The sequence below is a fragment of the Xenopus tropicalis genome, chromosome 1 (assembly GCF_000004195.4).
Source record: "Xenopus tropicalis strain Nigerian chromosome 1, UCB_Xtro_10.0, whole genome shotgun sequence".
In the NCBI taxonomy this organism is placed as follows: domain Eukaryota; kingdom Metazoa; phylum Chordata; class Amphibia; order Anura; family Pipidae; genus Xenopus; species Xenopus tropicalis.
In genome coordinates this window covers 52,545,296-52,564,738 of record NC_030677.2, presented here as the reverse complement: position 1 = coordinate 52,564,738, position 19,443 = coordinate 52,545,296, and positions in this window count along the sequence as shown.

The following is a 19,443-nucleotide window of genomic DNA, read 5'->3' as shown; positions in this document are numbered from 1 at the left end:
AGCACTTTCCAGAAATCCCGTGCTAACACATCCGGTAACGCCCCCGATCCAGGCGTGATTGGAATACAAGAAAAAAAGGGGTGATTTTAGGTCTGCAGTAGCCAAGCATGCCATTGAAGTGCATAATAAGAGGTGTATGATCACCTTCCAAATTATTGATAAACCCAGACTGAATGTCAGAAAGGGGGAATTAGATAAAAAGCTTTCTGAGAGAGATAAGTGTATTGGATATACTATTTGAAAACCACTGAATGTTTTGGGGGTCTAAATAGGGAATGGGAGGTTTCTTGCTATTGCTTTATTTACTTTTTGCCAATTTTTTGTTATTTTTTGCATTTTTCTTGTGTTTGCATGATTTGCTATTTGTAGCTAACCTTTTGTCACTACTGCTAATATTGCGGACACAATGAGCACTGGACATATAGGGATGGGATGGAGAGAGTTTTAAATGTTTTTGCGCTTTATTGTTCTTGTTCATGATCCATTAACGGGCATGTTGACTGTTTTGACTTACTATTTTGATGAAGCTTATATGCCTGGATATAAATACATTACAGGATAAATATATTACAGGATGAACTACACAACATAATGAATGGAATACATTTGGGGAGTGAATTAGGATATATATATTTTTTGCATGGATATCTATTTTTGAGTTCATGTGAAAGGTGACATATAGCCACCAGGTTAATAGAGATCTACAATGGTTTTATTGTTCTAATGGTTTTACTGATCTTTATAAATTGCATATACATTTTATGTGTGTTAAAGACTGGGTACCTTAGGGGTTAAAACACAGCTTATGGGGGTGGGTCTCACTTGTGTATTTAAGGGTCTGGTGGGTGTGGAACACCTGTTATAGCTTCTGAAGAAGTGGCAGCAGGCCACGAAACGCGTTAAGCAAATGGTGTAGTTTTGTAACTTATTTTTAATGGAGACAAGAAATAAAGAATATACTTTTTATTGAAAAGCAGTCCTGGCGTGCTCCATCCATCAACATATTTTTCTGGTTTTAATAGTGTCTGAATAGCAGCAATTTAAAGTGACATCTGATTGGCGGTTGGTAGCTCCGCCCACATTTTTTAACCTGGAACTGCAGATACCCAGTGACTAACTCTGCTAAGTTTAGGGGCCCTAGGATTAATAGTTAAAGAATTGCAGCAGTTTAAAGTTAAACCAATAAAAGTCAAATGGTAAATTGTGATTGGTGGTTGGTGGGTGAGCCCACTTTTTCTAAACTCGAGTCAAAGTCACCCAGTGCCAAACAGTGGGCACCCTGGCATAAATAGTGTAAGAATGGCAGCATTTTAAATTTAAACCAATAAAATTCAATGGATGAAATCTGATTGGCTGTTAGTGGCCCAACGCACTTTTCCTATTTTTGAACTGGAATCCCCCAGTGACCAACTTTACAAAGTTTGTGAGAGCATTTTACACTTTAGCATTGAAAGTAAATAGGTGAAATGTGATTGACTGTTGGTGGCTCCGCCTACCTGGTGCCTTACTCTGCAAAGTTTTGGGAACCTGGTGTTATTACTGTGAGAATGGCAGCAGGTTGGAGCAGGCCAAGTCAATAGGTAAAACCTGATTGGCTGTTCACTGCTCCGCCCACTTTTGGGCATCCAACAGTCATCATATTTTTATTCAGGCTGAGCCCATGACTATGTGATTGAAGTTTGGGGAGTGTAGCCTCAAAGCTGTAAGATTGGCAGCAGTTTCAATTTCCCCATAAAAGTCAATGGATGAAATTTGATTGGCTGTTGTTGGCCCCTCCCACTTTGGGGGTCATCCAACAAATGTCGCTGTTTCATTTGGAGTGACCCCACTATTATGTTATTGAACTTTGGGGGGTGTAGCTTCAAAGCTGTAAGAGTGGCAGCAGTTTAAAAATCTCTCCTGTCAAAGTCAATGGGAAAATTGGGGTGTTCGAAACGGCGCCACAAAAAGACGAGGTGCGGGATCGCTTATAAAAGCACAAGGAACCTGCTCCGCTATAGGGCGAAGAAGTGTGGAGAGTTTGGATGTTGTACCCCTAAAACAGTAGGAGGAGCAGCGTTTAGAAAATGGGGGGCGCAAAGAAGAAGAAGAAAAAGTGGAAGAATAAGCTGAAGTAGAGTAGATTATGTTTTTCAACCCAACATAATGATAGGTTTCATGACAGCCCCTGTAACTAAAGATCAGACCGTACCATTTTGTTGGCAGGGGGGTTGGACTGTACCATTTTGTTGGAGGGGGGGTCAGGACGTACCATTTTGTTGGAGGGGGGTATCAATGGGTGAAATTTGATTTGTTAATTTTTTGTTGTTGGCCCCTCCCACTTTGGGGTCATCCAACAAATGTCTCTATTTGATTCGGGTTGACTGCACTATTATGTTATTCAAGTCAATGGGAAAATTGGGGTGTTCGGAGCGGCGCAACAAAAATACGGGGGGCGAGATTACTTAGAAAAGAATAAGCAACTTGCTCTGCTATGGTGTGAAGATGTGTGGAGAGTTTGGGTGTTGTACCCCTAAAACTGTAGGAGCAGTAGCATTTAGAAAATGGGGGGCGCTAAGAATAATAATAAAATTCAATGGATGAAATCTGATTGGCTGTTAGTGGCCCAACCCACTTTTCCTATTTTTGAACTTTAGTCCCCCGGTGACCAACTTTGCAAATTTTGGTGACTCAAAAATTTGAACGACAAATACCCAGGGACTAACTCTGGAAACTTTAACAACCCTGGAATTAATATTTAAATAATGGCATCAGTTTAAATATAAACCAATTAAATCTAATGGGTGGAAATGGATTGGCTGTTGTTGGCTCCGCCCACTTGTTCTAACCCTGAATATGTAGTCATCCAGTGACTGACTGTGCAAAGTTTGGGAACCCTGACATAAATAGTGCCAGAAAGGCAGAATTTTAAATTTAAACCAAAAGAATTCAATAGATGAAGTCTGATCGGCTGTTGGTGCCTCCACCCACTTTTTAAAACCTAAAAATGCAGTCCCCTAGTGACCCTGATGTTAATACTGTGAGAATGGTAGCAGGTTGAATTTCCCCATTGAAAATCAATAGTTAAAATCTGATTGGCTGTTGGTGGCTCAACCCACTTTTTCTAATTCTGAACCGCAGTTACCTGGTGACTATCTCTGCAAAGTTTGGGGACCTTAGAATTAATATTTAAAGAATGGCAGCAGATTAAATTTAAACATGAAGTCTAAAGGTGAAATCTGATTGGCTGTTGTTGGCTCCACCCACTTACAAAAATACAAAAAACCTTAAATGCATAGTCACCCAGTGTCTGACTATGCAAAGTTTGGGAACCCTGGCAACAAATCAATAAAAATCAATAGGTGGAATCTGATTGGTTGTTGGAGGCTCCGCCCACTTTTCAAAACTAAAACTGCAGTCCCCTAGTGACCAACTGTGAAAAGTTTGGGGACCCTGGTGTTAATACAGTGAGAATGGCAGCAGGTTGAATTTCCCCATTGAAAGTCAATAGGTAAACTCTGACTGGCTGTTGGTGGTTCCGCCCACTTTTGCTTACCTTGAATTAGAGTTACCTGGTGCCTAACTCTGCAAAGTTTGGGGACCCCGGTGTCATTACTGTGAGAATGGCAGCAGGTTGGATTTCCACCAAGTCAATAGGTAAAATCTGATTGGCTGTTCACAGCTCCGCCCACTTTTGGGCATGCAACAATCATCATATTTTCTTTCAGGCTGACCCCATGACTGTGTGATTTAAGTTTGGAGAGTGAAGCCTCAAAGCTGTAAGATTGGCAGCAGTTTCAATTTTCCTATAAAAGTCAATGGGTAAAATTTGATTGGCTATTGTTGGCCCCTCCCACTTTTCTGTTTAAAAAACAAAACAAAAAAAAAAAAACTTGAATGCGTAGTCACCCAGTGACTGACAAAGTTTGGGAACTCTGGCATCAAACCAATAAAAATCAATAGGTGAAATTTGATTGGCTGTTGGTGGCTCCGCCCACATTTCAAAACTAAAACTGCAGTCTCCTAGTGACCAAGTGTAAAAAGTTTGGGGACCCTGGGGTTATTACTGTGAGACTGGCAGCAGGTTGAATTTCCGCCAAATCAATAGGTAAAATCTGATTGGCTGTTCACAGCTCCGCCCACTTTTGGGCATCCAACAATCATCATATTTTTATTCAGGCCACAAAAAGACAGGGGGGGGCGGGATCGCTTAGAAAAGCACAAGCAACCTGCTCCGCTATAGGGCGAAGAAGTGTGGGGAGTTTGGGTGTTGTACCCCTAAAACTGTAGGAGGAGTAGCGTTTATAAAATGAGGGTGCTAAGAATAATAATAATAAGAAGAAGCGGAAGAAAAAGCGGAAGAATAAGCTAAAGTCGAAGAACAGTATGTTGGGGTTTTCAACCCAACATAAAAACGTTATCCTTTTTTTCTTTGAAACAGATAGATAAAATAGCTTTTCTACAAAGATTTTTACCACATAGAATTACTACAAAATCACTGATGTATAGGATAGTGTGCGCTAATAAGCTCAGTGACTACCTCTTTTTTACCTGCTGTGTGGTTAAGTTATAATAATGTAATTAAAGCTGAGTTAATTGTCTGGTGCCTTGGGAGCAATAAGTTTAGGAATAAACTCACAAATATTATTTACCACTACGTTTATGCTTTAGAAAAGGTAATCTACAATATAAATGTGCAAGTACACAAAACACAAGTATTAGGTTCTCATTATGAACAAAACTGCATTTATGGCACAATTAAAATTACTGATGAAATAATGTTCAGTGCTTTGGAATATTTAATTTGAAACTGGGGGATGTAAGGCTCTATTGGGGATTTCTTTAGCAAATTCCTTCCATATTTATGTTGTTATTGACTGTAATTTTAAATGGGTCTAATACAGGTTACATTTTATTAATATGGTAAATCCTTCTCTTTAGACATTTGGTTGGGAAATACAATGAACTGATTCTTGTGGGGAATTCAATACCTTATGCATCTTTGCAATTATTTTGTTTTAATAATGCACACCCAATTACAAACTTACTCATTTAACTTCTTATGGTGGAAAATGCACTCATTTTCTTTGAATTTCTTGATAACTTAACACAGGTATTAAACTAACCAAAAATAATATGAATTTAATATCTTTACATTTGTACAATATAGCTGAATTACTTTTTAAAAAATATTCAAGCTATTTAAAGGGTAAAAATACACGTTTAATTGCATTTTTAGCATAAACCCACTTAGTTGGCTGTTGTAAAAAAGGAGCACAAATACTTTTTGAAGTGCCAGATAGTGATAATGCCAGCACTTCTGGATAGCACTTACACCTCCTCAATAAAGAACCCACCTCCCTAACCAATAAATAATGAGGACTACTTCCCCTGAGTGTTTGTATCATGTTCTATACAAGCCAATGCTAACCAAGGAGAGTAAAACCCTGACATGGAGAGGACCAAGAAAGTAAGTATAAAACACATTTTCTTCTCCCTGGCCTTTTTTTGCATCTTTATGTCAAGACTCTCCAGGACTCAGAAGCTGACTGTCCCTGGCTGGGTAAATCATTGATTGACAGATTGTACAATGCAAAATACACTTTATTTAACAGAACTGGCAGATTTCAAGATGGTGCTAGACCCAAAATGAGAGCAGTCTTAAGATCTCACATCCAGATTGTAATAAGATATGAAGGTGCTTGGGAAGCCCAGGAGCCTGCTCTACAAATAACATCCATTGGAAGGCATGTTTTTCTGCCCACAAGGCCATCTTACCCCTTGCTTGAGCATAGTTTTTATTGATGACTAAGCAAGTGAGTTAGTTACCCGCGATAGATCTCACAGGCAACTTTGCGTCACTTTGGAAAGCCAAATCAATGCATAGGCCTTTCCACCTGTGAGGCATCAGAGCTGTTAGTGTGTTGGTGTAGTGTATTGGTGTGTGCTGCCCCTCTCTAGCTGCATGAGCTACACTGATTGAAGAGGCCGTACATCAGGGAGTCACACCACCAGAAGGTACAGCTTTTTGCATACACAGGGAGTGTATCCTAAATTCTTATGAAAACCCGGACAATCCATTTAGGAAATACGGATCTTCCTTACTCTTTCTCTGATTCCATGAGTGATTCTTGCAACCAACAACTCAACTGCTAACCTGAGAGACATCTGCCACTCAGCCGAGAGGGCCCATGTTCCTGAATCTGTGTCAGTGGAAGCCCCAAGTAAGTTCGTTTTGGAGACAGAATGAGATAACTATTTTCTTGGTCTTAGCCTTGGAGGCCACCTGTTTAAGAAAAAAGTATTTTGTGTCTTTATCATTAAACTGCACTTTGATGGCACATCTTATTCTGCCTTAATCAGATCAATGACCTCCTTATGTAATGGGAAAGTCTGACCCTTAGATTTTGAGCATGGCAAAAAGAATGATGAAGAACAGACCTGACTCTCATCTTGTAGTGCTAAAGAAGCTCTAACTGCCTTAATCAGAGTTTGGATAATGTCAAAGTAAAAGGAAGAGTGTAGATCTTCCTCCTCATCTGAAAATGAAGAGACTTGATGCTCAGAGGCCCTAGCCGGGTCCATTTGAGGCCCTCTGGAAGTAGATGCTGCTGCTGCACTGATTTCCTTGTCCACAGTCTTCTTTATACAGGCTAAGATGACCACATTAGGGCATGTGGCTAGACCTGAAGCAGCTTCCAAGTATGACTGACACAGCGTCTTATTTCGTAATGGAGGTTCCAAATTACCCAGGCAAGAACTAGTTGCAGTCTGTGGAGTATCCTCTCTAGGGTTGAGACCTTATTGGATCTCTCCCTTGATCTGAACGGCCTCATTACACTAAAACCAAACAAGAAAAAAGGATATATTTCTAAACAATAATTTATTTGAAAAGGAAACATTTTCTTTTTTTAATCATTTACCTCAACCGGGAAAAAAGACTTTAACTCTTCCCCCTAACCTACCAGAGCCAAGCACTGCAGTCTTGTAACTGGAAGCAAAATGGAATACATAAATCTAGGAAGCAGTTCTTCCTTGAATAGGCCATTCTGCTCCTCCCTCCTCTAGCTGGAGCCTGTCACCAGAAATATGGCTTACAGGAAATAAGGGGGCCAGAACAGAAAAAGGCCACTAGTGGGCACTACCTCCTCTCAGCTAGAAAGAAGAGGCACCAGAAACGAGGTTGTGTTGATATACAGTGCAGAGAAAGACGGTCATCCAGGCAACCAATGGGGAGCAGCAACACTACCCAGAACTTCCAGACTGCAATCTGCTCACAAATACTACACTGCCGCTAACCTTGCCTGTTGCGCTTAAATCAAAGAATAGGGTAGAGGGGACATAGCATCATCCCAAAAGGCTAATCTACCTGATTGAATTGTGGTTAGTTGCTGGGGAAAATCCTAAGGGCAAAACCCCTTATGTGGGATGCTAAAAAGCAAGTTCCTGCTTGGTCTTGGGACCAGAAAAATAAGAGAGAGAAGACCCCAAAAAAAGACACACAAGGAAGGTATTTATTGGTTAGGATTGTGGGTTCTACATTGTCAAAAGAAAGGGGCTATCCCGGTGAGTTTTTTACATGGAGAAAAGGGAAAAGATTTTGACTAAAATTGAACTTAGGACTTAAGGTGAATGCTGTCATAACCTATTTATTTTGATTTAATAAAATAGTCTGCCTCTGTGCCAACCATTTATCACATGAGTGTCTAAATAATTTTAAAATAGTGAATACCAAACAAAATGATATGTTAAATGCAAGCTTTTATCCACTGTCTTTATTGATGTTTTCACTGCTCAAATACATTAGAAATCCAATTGTTTCTTTGCAGCTTTTTGCTACTTTTTCTTTCAATGTTACCTTATTACCTTACTGTTCAGTGTCAAGCAGTTAGGCATCCTTCCTTACCCCACTCAGTACAGTACCTTTACCCATGGAGAAAATGAAGTCATCACCACCCACCGTTGGCATATGTACCAAAACTCTATGGCCTATCCCCCTCCCTGCAATCTGAGCCTGGTTAGAAAAAAAAAAATGACGCCCCATTTATACAGAAAGCACATTACGCCCAAAGCTGGAGTTGTATTGTTGTTCATATTTGCATAACTCACATTTCTATTCCAGTTTGCTATTTAAACACTGCCTGCCTCCTAATGTAAGTGGGAGCCTAGCAACCAGATAATGTTTTAAATTCCACCTTGAAGAGCCACAGAGTATAACAAAATAAATCCAAAACCACAAAGAAAGAAAGAAAATGGCAAATTGACTTAGAATACTACTGTCTACATCAAAATAAAAGATAATTTAAGTGAACAGCCACTTGAAGGGAAGCATATAAAGAAAAAAAATCGCAGAAAAAGACGTTTACATTTGAGAGCCTCTGTTGTGAACTTCTGTCTTTCCTCTAGCTTTTGATTTATTTTTTAGACAGTGCATAACAAGAAGGAAGAAGGAGGATTATTCTGATGCTTAATTGTTATTTACTCGTTTTTTGCAGGTTGTTGGTAAGCCAAGAAAAGGTCAGAACAGTAAAAGGATTGAATTGACAACAATTAGCATTCCGGCTAACCTTCACACTTACATGAAAAAGACACAAAATCAATGAAAGAAGTGGCAATTAGTGAGTTGCAACATAGCTGCTTAGATGTGCCAGACTGGACAAAGACCTAATAGCTGTAATGCAACTACAATCTCAGCGTCAATCTAAATTTCCCAAAATGTTTTAGACAAGTTTTTCAGTGTGTATCTATCTATCTATCTATCTATCTATCTAACCCATCTATCTATCTATCTATCTATCTATCTATCTATCTATCTATATAAAACTTTGAGAAAGGCTATTGTTGTAGCCAAAACATCAGTCTCCATGAATTCATGACTTAAGTGGCTCTATGTAAGATATGTGAGTGCAGACATTTCTTTCCTGGTGGATCTGTTACTGTCACACTGGACTGCGCCCGGGCATCCTACTTTCTTGTATAGGTAAGTGCCAGCTGTTGTGAAAGTGAGATATATAAATCAAATTTAGTGCAGTAATGCACTCCCAAAAATTAAAATGGATGATCTTTATCCAAAAAGTGCGTCCAAAAAATACACATATCCAATAGTGTTACACATTATACTGTACATAATATTAGATCTTAAAATGGATGTTTGAAAACTGGATACATAGGCAACCCATCCTATAATGTGTGTTACTATGCAAGTTAATGATAATTATGTGCATTTCTTTATTTATAGACTGCTCTTTTCCTTATGCACTTTTATATGTAATAGTCTTCTGCAGTTACAGTTCTCTTCCAACCACTTCTAGTTTTACTTTCAGGTTTTGACTCCACTTGAGGTTCTGCTTGCTTGGCAGACTCTGCAACTGTTCTTGCTGAATGATCTTTAAAGGGGAACTATCTCTTAAATTAAAATGTAATATAAGCGTCACTATACTGAAATGAGAATTTTCTAAATATAATAAAATAAAAAAAAATTCTGTACAGCTTCTGAAATAACCAAGTTACTCTTCCCTATCTCTCTCTTACCATCTGTTTTTCTTCTCTCCATGCAAATGTCGGTAGTCAGATTTTGATTGACAGTTAGGTCTAATACAGCTTTTGAGGATAATCTTTTTTCCTAGCATAAATATTAGAGCTTTCTCTTACTATTTCTTACCAAAAAATCCTGTCTCTCTACATGCAGGATTTGTGGCAAAGTAAGTTATTTTTTAGAATATATTTGTGCTGGAATCAGAATTACACCAGCAATTTGGACACATCTGCTTATGGATGTAATCGATAAATGTTAGTTTATCATCTGTATTCTGGGTGGTGCCACTGCGGCTCTCTCATTTGGCCCAAATCAAACTTCAGCTCCCACCAGTGTCATTGTGGGATGCCATCCCTCCACTTTTGTATCTTCATGGTATAGCATCACCTTATAGATTTAAAATCCAGGAACTTATTTATTGTAACACTGGAGCTTACTTTAGCTCCTCTGCACTTACACATGCTTTAAAATAAATTTGGCATTTTCTAACTTCCTATTGCTTAATGACTTAATGTCTTTTTTCTCAAAGTGTAAGCCCCGGTACAGTTACATAAGGACTGGAAGACTGGAGAGTGAACTGTGAACCTCACTACAGCCTAACCACTACCCCTTGTGGCTGTGCTCTAAGAAAAAAACAAAAAAAAAACCAAGCTCTATCTGAAGCTCAGGAAGTTAGAATACAGCACCACTGCAGGCTATGCTGGGATCAGAGACTGAATTGAATGAAAGAAGAAAAGGTAATGAAAATATAAAACTGAAGCAGAGTAAGAAGAAATAGTGAATAAAGTTAAGAGAGGATAAATAGCTGGATAAAATGGTGGAAAAGAGTTAAGAAGGGAGAAGTGAAAAGGAGAGGTTCCAAAGTACAAGGGGAGGAGCATATATAAGATATAAATAGATAGAAATAACTGCTGGGAGCGAAGTAGAGAAGAGATGGAGAAGTGTTATACAGATAAGGAAGGTGGAGGAATCAAAGTTGGTTATAGAGAACAGAAAAGCAGAAGGAAATAGAAGAAACAAAAAGAGAAAATAAAGGTAGAGATGTGAGTGAGAGGATGATATATAGTAAATAATGGGGGGTTATATAAAATATACTTGGGTTTAGCTGTGCTACGATGTACAATAAGCAGGCAGGGGGCTTTGTTTGCAAAACTGAATTGCCAGACAAAAATTTAAATGCACTGTTTTCATTTTAGAATCCCTACAGGCCACAAACTTTCTGCATATTGGGAATCAAACTGTTCACTTTAAAGAGATGCTGACACCTGAAATTAAACTGTTTTACTAAAATATATCAACATTGAGTTTTTTAATTTTGCAATAAAGGTACTTTCTGGTGCTTTTACATCACCTGATTCCCCATGTTTCTCTATGAGGGGGCATTAGGGACAGTCAGGTTGGATTAAGGAACTTGAAGTAACAATTAATTTCAAAAGCAAACCAATTGGTAAAAAATGATCAGCTCGACCCATGGGTAACTTTTTATGTACACTAATATACTGAAAATGATTTTTTTCATGTCATTATAACTTTAAAGTGGGCAAAACCTGAAAGTGTTGGTGGGTTTCTAATTATGAGTGGGGCTTAATTTTGGCACGATTTGCTTTGCACCGAGCACATACTGTAGCATTCTTCCACTTTTTTTAACCCAATTCAAGCACTGGTGTAAATAACTTCACACAGAATAAACGTACACACTAACTATATCAGGCATATAAATTAATAGACTAATGCACTTAGTGGTCATACAGACAAGCATTTCCTCCTGCATTCTCCTGCTTTCCATTGCAGGGGACCACAGGACAAAACACATCCCATTCTTTCTTATGGGGCTGTTCTACAACAGGTGCATGTAAGTGCTGAAAGCAGTTGGAATGCAGGAAGCCCATACAGGCACCAATAGAATCATGAGAAACAAGGTTTTGTATGATATGCGCTGTCTGTACGGTGGGTTGATAAGATGACCGATATCAGCAAAAGTCTTGGATATTGCTTGTATCAGGGTGAAAAATTTTGATTGATTGCTTTTGAAAGCTGAAAGTTGATGCTGATTTGTCAGATAGGGGTAGAATTCTATTGTTTCTAACTGCATATCTGACGATTCAGCTCTTAAGGTTAGTGGAGTGGATGACTGATCTTTCCTGCAACCAGTGGAACGTACGCCGTACGTCGTTGGCAGTAAAAGGGTAAAAGCTTCTACATTAGTTTATGCATCAGGATTCCCCTCGAGAAAGGCTTTCTGTGCCGAAACGTTGGGGTAATTCTCATCTTTGGCAAGTGAATCCGCTTACCTGTGTGTCTCTTTTAACCTATGCACTTTTTTATTATCTTATAGCATTATGGGGTTGATTCACTAAAGGCTGAAAAAAACGAGTGTTATTTTTAGCATGCGTTAAAAATATTATCACTTCTTATATTTGGAGAATTAACGATCGATTCACTAAAAGGACACGTCTGAATTAAGAAGTGATTTTATTGTCTTTATTTATCTTGAGATTACATATTTTTAAAGGACAATGAAAGGTTAATATAAATTAAAAGTAAGTCTAAAGGCATTCTTTTTAAGTACTTACTGCATATCTAAATTCCCAGATCCCTGCTTGCTTCTCTGAGATATGGTGCTGGCAGCCTACAGCAGTGTGAAGACTACAGTGACATCGCTGAAATCTCTCTCCCCTTCCTGTAGGTGCCAGCGGCAGCCTTCCTATTCTCTGAGCATGTGTGTAACTTGATCCTGTCTCCTGTTCTAAGCTACACATGCCCACCAGCCAATCAGAAGCGGATCTGCCAGAGGGGAGGGGCGGAGGGAATGAAACACATGTGCAGTATGAAGCAAGGAGGGAAAGGAAGGGAGAATACCTTTTTAGAGATGGCTGCCTGTTCAAGAAAATGTGAAGTAAGTGTGACTGAGTAAATATTTGATTAGGTGAGCCAAAAGTGTGGCGTTTTTACTAAACAACAGGAGGACTATTGGGCAGTATGCTTTTTAAATTTTGACTTGCATTCTCCTTTAAGCAATATTTTAAACCATGCAATATATTTATGCGTTATTTGGCAACGTTCGATATTAGTGCACGTTATTACGCACGTAACCATTACTTTCTGAAAATTCCCATTTCTGGAAAACTGGAGGATGCATCACTCTAGGGCAATCACATACTTGATTCTCTTCTTCAGATTCCAAAAAAAATCCAACTGCAAACTCCATATTGTCCCCACAGACAATCACCAGCTGCAATTTTGTTTAGTAACGCCTACTCCTGGGAGGTGTTAAGTTTCACAGTAATTATCGCCACATTTTATGGTTTTAACTCTTCAAATATGTCTGTGAATTATGCGTTAGTATTAGTTCTATTCGATATGAGTAGTAACATGCAAAATTACTTTGATGAATCGGTACTTAATTAACGAAAAATTTTTAATGCATAAAACTATGCGTTAAGCGTTACGTTAACGACCTTCCATGAATCGGCCCCTATGTGTTATTGACTGTGTTGTGTTAATTAAAATTGACTTCTGTTAAACCTTGTGCATATTGTATAAACATAATTACATTTAAAATACTACCCCTGTGCCTGTAATGATTAAAAACCAATGTCTGTCTGCAGGTTTGGGTTCCATCTACCCCCATTAAAAAAAATATCCATAACTGAACTTCTTTATATCATCTTTTTAACCAGAATTTTTAAAAAAATGATAGCGGCAGGTTGTGTATACTGAAAGGATCATCTGATGAACGTCGTGAGCCTGATTATAGTCTAGGAAGATGCTGATGTGAAAGTGCTCTCTGTACAGCTGTGACACATTTAAATAAGATGGCCTACCTTGCCGGCAAAAAGGATTTTACTAAACAACTTGTCAGTGAAGTGGTATTTTATAAAATATTTAATCAAATCACAGAAGATGGGAAAACTTTTCTATATTTCTTTTTTGTGGAAAATTGATTGTTTCTTCCATCTGATCGGAGTTACTTTTATCTTATTATGTTGGGCTGAAAACCCCAACATACTGTTCTTCGACTTCAACTTATTCTTCCGCTTCTTCTTCTTCTTCTTAGCTCCCCCCATTTTCTAAACGCTACTCCTCCTACAGTTTTAGGGGTACAATACCCAAACTCCCCACACTTCTTCACCCTATAGGTTGCTTGTGCTTTTCTAAGATTTTCCCATTGACTTTGACAGGGAAGATATTCAAACTGCTGCCACACTTACAGCTTTGAAGCTACACCCCCAAACTTGAATAACATAATCATTGGGTAACCCCGAATGAAACAGCAACATTTGTTGGATGACCCCAAAGTGGGAGGGGCCAACAACAGCCAATCAAATTTCACCCATTGACATTTATGGGGAAATTGAAACTGCTGCCAATCTTACAGCTTTGAGGCGACACTCCCCAAACTTGAATCACACCATCATGGGGTCAACCTGAATGAAAATATGATGATTGTTGGATGCCCAAAAGTGGGCGGAGCTGTGAAAGCCAATCAGATTTTACCTATTGACTTTCTCACAGTAATACCGCTGGGGTCCCCAAACTTTGCAGAGTTAGGCATCAGGTAACTGTGGTTCAAGGTTAGAAAAAGTGCCAGGGTTCCCAAACTTTGCACAGTCAGTCACTGGGTGACTTCGTACTCAAGGTTAGAAAAAGTGGGTGGGGCCAAAAGCCAATCACATTTCTTTCATTGTTTTCAGTGGGGAAATTTTAACTGCTGCCATTCTCACATGTTTAATGTCAGGGTCCCCAAACTTTGCTCAGTTTGTCACTGGGTGACTATGTTCCAAGTTTAGAAAAGCGGGCAGGGCCAACAACAGCCAATCAGATTTCACCTATAGACTTCCTATGTTTAAATTGAAACTGCTGCCATTCTCTAAATATTGATACTAAGGTCCCCAAACTTTGCAGAGCTAGTCACCAGGTAACTGAGGTTCAGAGTTAGAAAAAGTGGGTGGAGCCACCAACAGCCAATCAGATTTTAACTTGATTTTCTATGGGGAAATTCAGCCTGCTGCAATTCTCCATTCAGACACTATTAAAACCAGGGCCTCAAACTTTGCACAGTTGCTTTTACTATATAACTGTGGTCCAGAAAAAGTGGATCGAGCCAACAGATCAGATTTTATTCACTGACTTCATGTTTTCCAAACCAACATGAAGTTTGTTCTCAAACTTCCCTTTCTAGTTTTGAGTTGTTATTAATCTGTGTGATTAATGATAGGAGCATAATTGGTTTACACAAAATGCTAACAAGGTACAGATGAACAATTTATGTTTATCGGCATTTTAAACCTACAAACAGGCCTCTTAAACGTTACTCTGTATGCCCTAAGAAAGCTTCTGGTAACCATGTGAATCATTTGTTTTAAAAATTGGAAGTTTAATATACAGTGTAAAGATCACTGAAATGATGGTATGAAGTAAGAAGAACCCTTACCAAATGGAGAAATCACAAAACAAGGGCTTACAACATTTCAGAATTATATTCACTGATGTAATAGGACTAATCTGTTTGTCATGACTAGTCATGCAAATGTATTGGCTTCTGCCCTACAACCCGAGCTGGTTATGGCTTAGAGATAATTATATTTTAACTGATTAACTCATGGAGCTTTGGTTCCATAGCCGATGGCAAATCAAGAATGGGCAGTTACTACTTCAGCCACTAAAATGTTATTTAACAGAATGATTAGACACAACTGGTTTAGCATTAGCTTTACAAGCCAGTTACATAATACAATAAATGTAAGCTCTTGTAGCAGGGCCCTCATATTCTTTTTTTTCATTCTGTAACCCTTGTGTGTTAAATCTATTACCAATACTGGTGTTATAATATTATTCTATTATGAGATATCATGAATGGTTACTCCTGCTGCTTAGACTAGTATCTTGGCATTGGGACCTGGGTGATTAGACAACTCATTAGCTCTGGCAGAATAGATTTTTCACTTTTTTTTTTATTATCTCTGGAGTTAAATGTGTTTTTTGTAGGCACATTGGCAATATATGATAATGATCCCTTTAACTTCTAATAGCTTCATTCTAGCCATCAAGGCTTTAAAGGGGTAGTATACTCTTTTTTACAGTATAAGTTTAACTAATAGGGTTGTCTTAAGCATCCTTCTTTGCTTATTGTTTTAATTTCGACACATCTATGATTTTTGTTATGTATTGCACTATACAGGGAAAAAACTGAAAGTAAAGTCACATTGTACCACCTGATCTTATTAGCAGGCTTAAAATAAGGCACCAGTCCACTGAGAAGGGCTCCGTATAAATAAGCCTCACCTTTCCCCCCAGCTGTAGCCTTTTTTAGGACAAGGGCACACCAAGGGGGTGTTTATTAATGTTGAATTTGCACCAAAATACATTTTTGGCGAAGAAAAAAAATATTTTTTTTGTGATTTCGAAAGACAAAATACGCAGAAGTCGATGCAGGTGCCCTTTTTACAACTGGAAGTGCTTTCTTTTTTTTTCTTTCTTGGTTTTAGAGGTTTTTTGTTTTTTTTCAACGCTTGCATTTGTTACATAGTTACATAGTTACATAGTTACATAGGGTTGAAAAAAGACCATTGTCCATCAAGTTCAACCCATCCGAGTAAACCCAGCACACAACCTATACTAACCAATCTATACACTCACATACATAAACTATATATATACAACCAGTAATACTAACTGTAGATATTAGTATCACAATAGCCTTGGATATTCTGCTTATTCAAAAACTCATCCAGGCCCCTCTTAAAGGCATTAACAGAGTCTGCCATTACCACATCACTAGGAAGGGCATTCCCCAACCTCACTGCCCTCACCGTGAAAAACCATCTACGCTGCTTCAAATGGAAGCTCTGTTCCTCTAATCTATAGGGGTGACCTCTGGTGCGTTGATTGTTTTTATGGGAAAAAAGAACATCCCCCAACTGCCTATAATCCCCTCTAATATACTTGTACAGAGTAATCATGTCCCCTCGCAAGCGCCTCTTTTCCAGAGAAAACAACCCCAACCTCGACAGTCTAACCTCATAGTTTAAATCTTCCATCCCCTTTACCAGTTTAGTTGCACGTCTCTGCACTCTCTCCAGCTCATTAATATCCTTCTTAAGGACTGGAGCCCAAAACTGCACTGCATACTCAAGGTGAGGCCTTACCAGGGACCTATAAAGCGGCAAAAATATGTCCTCATCCCTTGAGTCAATGCCCTTTTTTATACAAGACAGCACTTTATTTGCTTTAGTAGCCACAGAATGACACTGCCTGAAATTAGACAACTTGTGATCTACAAAAACCCCTAGATCCTTCTCCATTAAGGATGCCCCCAACACACTACCATTCAGTAGATAGTTCGCGTTTATATTATTTCTACCAAAGTGCATAACTTTGCACTTATCAACATTGAACCTCATTTTCCAGTTTGCTGCCCAGTTTTCCAATTTTGTCAAATCGCTCTGCAAAGCGGCAGCATCCTGCATGGAACTTATAGTTTTGCACAATTTAGTGTCATCAGCAAAAATAGAAACAGTACTCTCTATGCCCACCTCCAGGTCATTAATAAACAAGTTAAAAAGCAAAGGACCAAGGACTGACCCCTGCGGTACTCCACTAACCACACTGGCCCAATTAGAAAATGTTCCATTTACCACCACTCTTTGTACTCTATCCTTCAGCCAGTTTTCTATCCAATTACAAATAATATGTTCTAGGCCAATATTCCTCAATTTGATCATTAACCTTCTGTGAGGTACTGTATCAAACGCTTTAGCAAAATCTAAGTAGATGACATCAACTGCCATTCCAGCATCAAGGTTCCTGCTCACCTCCTCATAAAAGGCAACTAAATTAGTCTGGCAAGATCTGTTACGCATAAAACCATGCTGGCACAAACTAATAGTATTGTGAACTGCAATGTATTCAACTATCCTATCCCTTATTACCCCTTCCAGAAGCTTTCCTACTACTGATGTCAGACTAACAGGCCTATAGTTTTCAGGCTGAGAACGAGATCCCTTTTTAAATAACGGCACCACGAAAAAGTTGAGGCTTTCACATGTGTTCTGTGGCTTTTTTTCATTTGCGCTTTTTCAATTCAGATCTTTTCATAAATGTCTAGTCATTCATGTTTTTAATGGAAATTAGTTTGTTGTAGTTTCCCATTTACTGATCATCGGATTTTTTTCTTTCTTCAATGGCGAATTCTAACTTTCACGCATTGATAAATATTAGGAATGCACCGCATCCAGGATTTGGTTTGGGATTCGCCCAAGATTCTGCCTTTTTCAGCAGGATTCGGATTTCGCTGTATCCATGTCTCTGGCCAAACCAAATCCAAATTCTTAAAATCACATGACTTTTTTGTCTCTTAAACTCAGAAGTTGAATATTTTTCACCACACATTACTGATTCAGTTGAGTATCCAGCCAAATCTTTTACAAAAGATTTGGGGTTCGGCTGAATCCGAAAATAGTGGATTCGGTGCACCCCTAATAAATATGCTTCTAGAACATATATGTCAAACACAAGGCCCGGGGGCCAAATCCGGCCCACCTGGCTGTTTTATGTGGCCCTCACATAGTAACTAAGAATAAGGGGTATATTTATCATGCTGTGTAAAAAGTGGAGTGAAGCATTACCAGTAATGTTGCCCAAGGCATCCAATCAGTAATCAGATTTCAACAGTAGCAAAGCATCTATTGGCTGCTATGAGCAACATCACCGGTAATGTCTTACTCCACTTTTTACACATTGGGATAAATGTACCCCTTAGTATCTTACTAAGTATATTAATAAAAAAATTGGCCTGCGACTTAGCCTGTGTTTTAGATTTCGGCCCTTATGTGATTGAGTTTGACACCCCTGTTCTAGAACATGGGTGACTTTTTTGTATTAAGCTCTAAATTCACTTTTTGATAAATCTGCCCCCCTAGTGTGCCCTTGCCCTTGGGCTTTAAATCAGGAGCAGCTCATTATACAGAGGGTTCCCCATAGGCTGATCACTTGTATGGTGACTAAAACACACACATATTCACATACTTCTACCATGGGTAACACCCACACATTGTAAAATATAAAAATGGCATTACACAAATATTTTAAACTCACATTAGTGCTGTGAAAAATGTTTAGACAGTGCAAGGGGCAATGGTATAATAATCTGATCTAGAGCAATGTGTATGAAACCTTCCGTGCTGATTAACAGATTATTATTGTTAGATTGTCATTGTTTTAATATAAAGTAATACGCTGTATTGATTTATTTTTGTTCTCTTTACTCATTATCTAACTTCTCTCTGAACACAAAGAAAAAAAAACTAAGATAAGAAGCTTCTTGCTTCAAGGTAATAAAAGATCTTTTCCACTTGTTTCCAGGGACACTGTATTCCAAATAAAATGTTTTGGTTCATGTCTAAAAACCTTGTTCAATAATCGGTAAAGTAGACTTTTTTTAGAAGTTACTAAAGCGCAGTTCAGTAGTCAGCTCAAGCAACTGCAGTAAAGCAAAGGACATTTTGCTGCTTATGATCTATTGAGTACACTGAGCAAAATGGTAATGTGGAAAAACTTTGCATTTGCCTCAGACCAGTCAATGAATATAGGAAGGGAATATGTTTTTCCTTTCCTGCCTCTCCTATGTAGAGGTGAGCTGTAATATTCTGCTTGTTTTCTAGGAATGATGGCACAATTAGGAGATCTCTGGGTTGCATATTATCAAAATAAGGCATCTATCGTTTCTGGGGGTACTACAGAAAATGTCAGCATTAAATATTTATTATTAATATCTTCACTATGTCACAATTTTTGAGTGCTGTCTAGATACAGAATATGAGAAAACATTAGTGGGGTAATTTGTTATTGCCCCCACATGCTTGGGACCCACACACTTGGCTGCTGTGCCTGATGCACCATAGGCAGGCAATAAGAACAGCACTTTATAG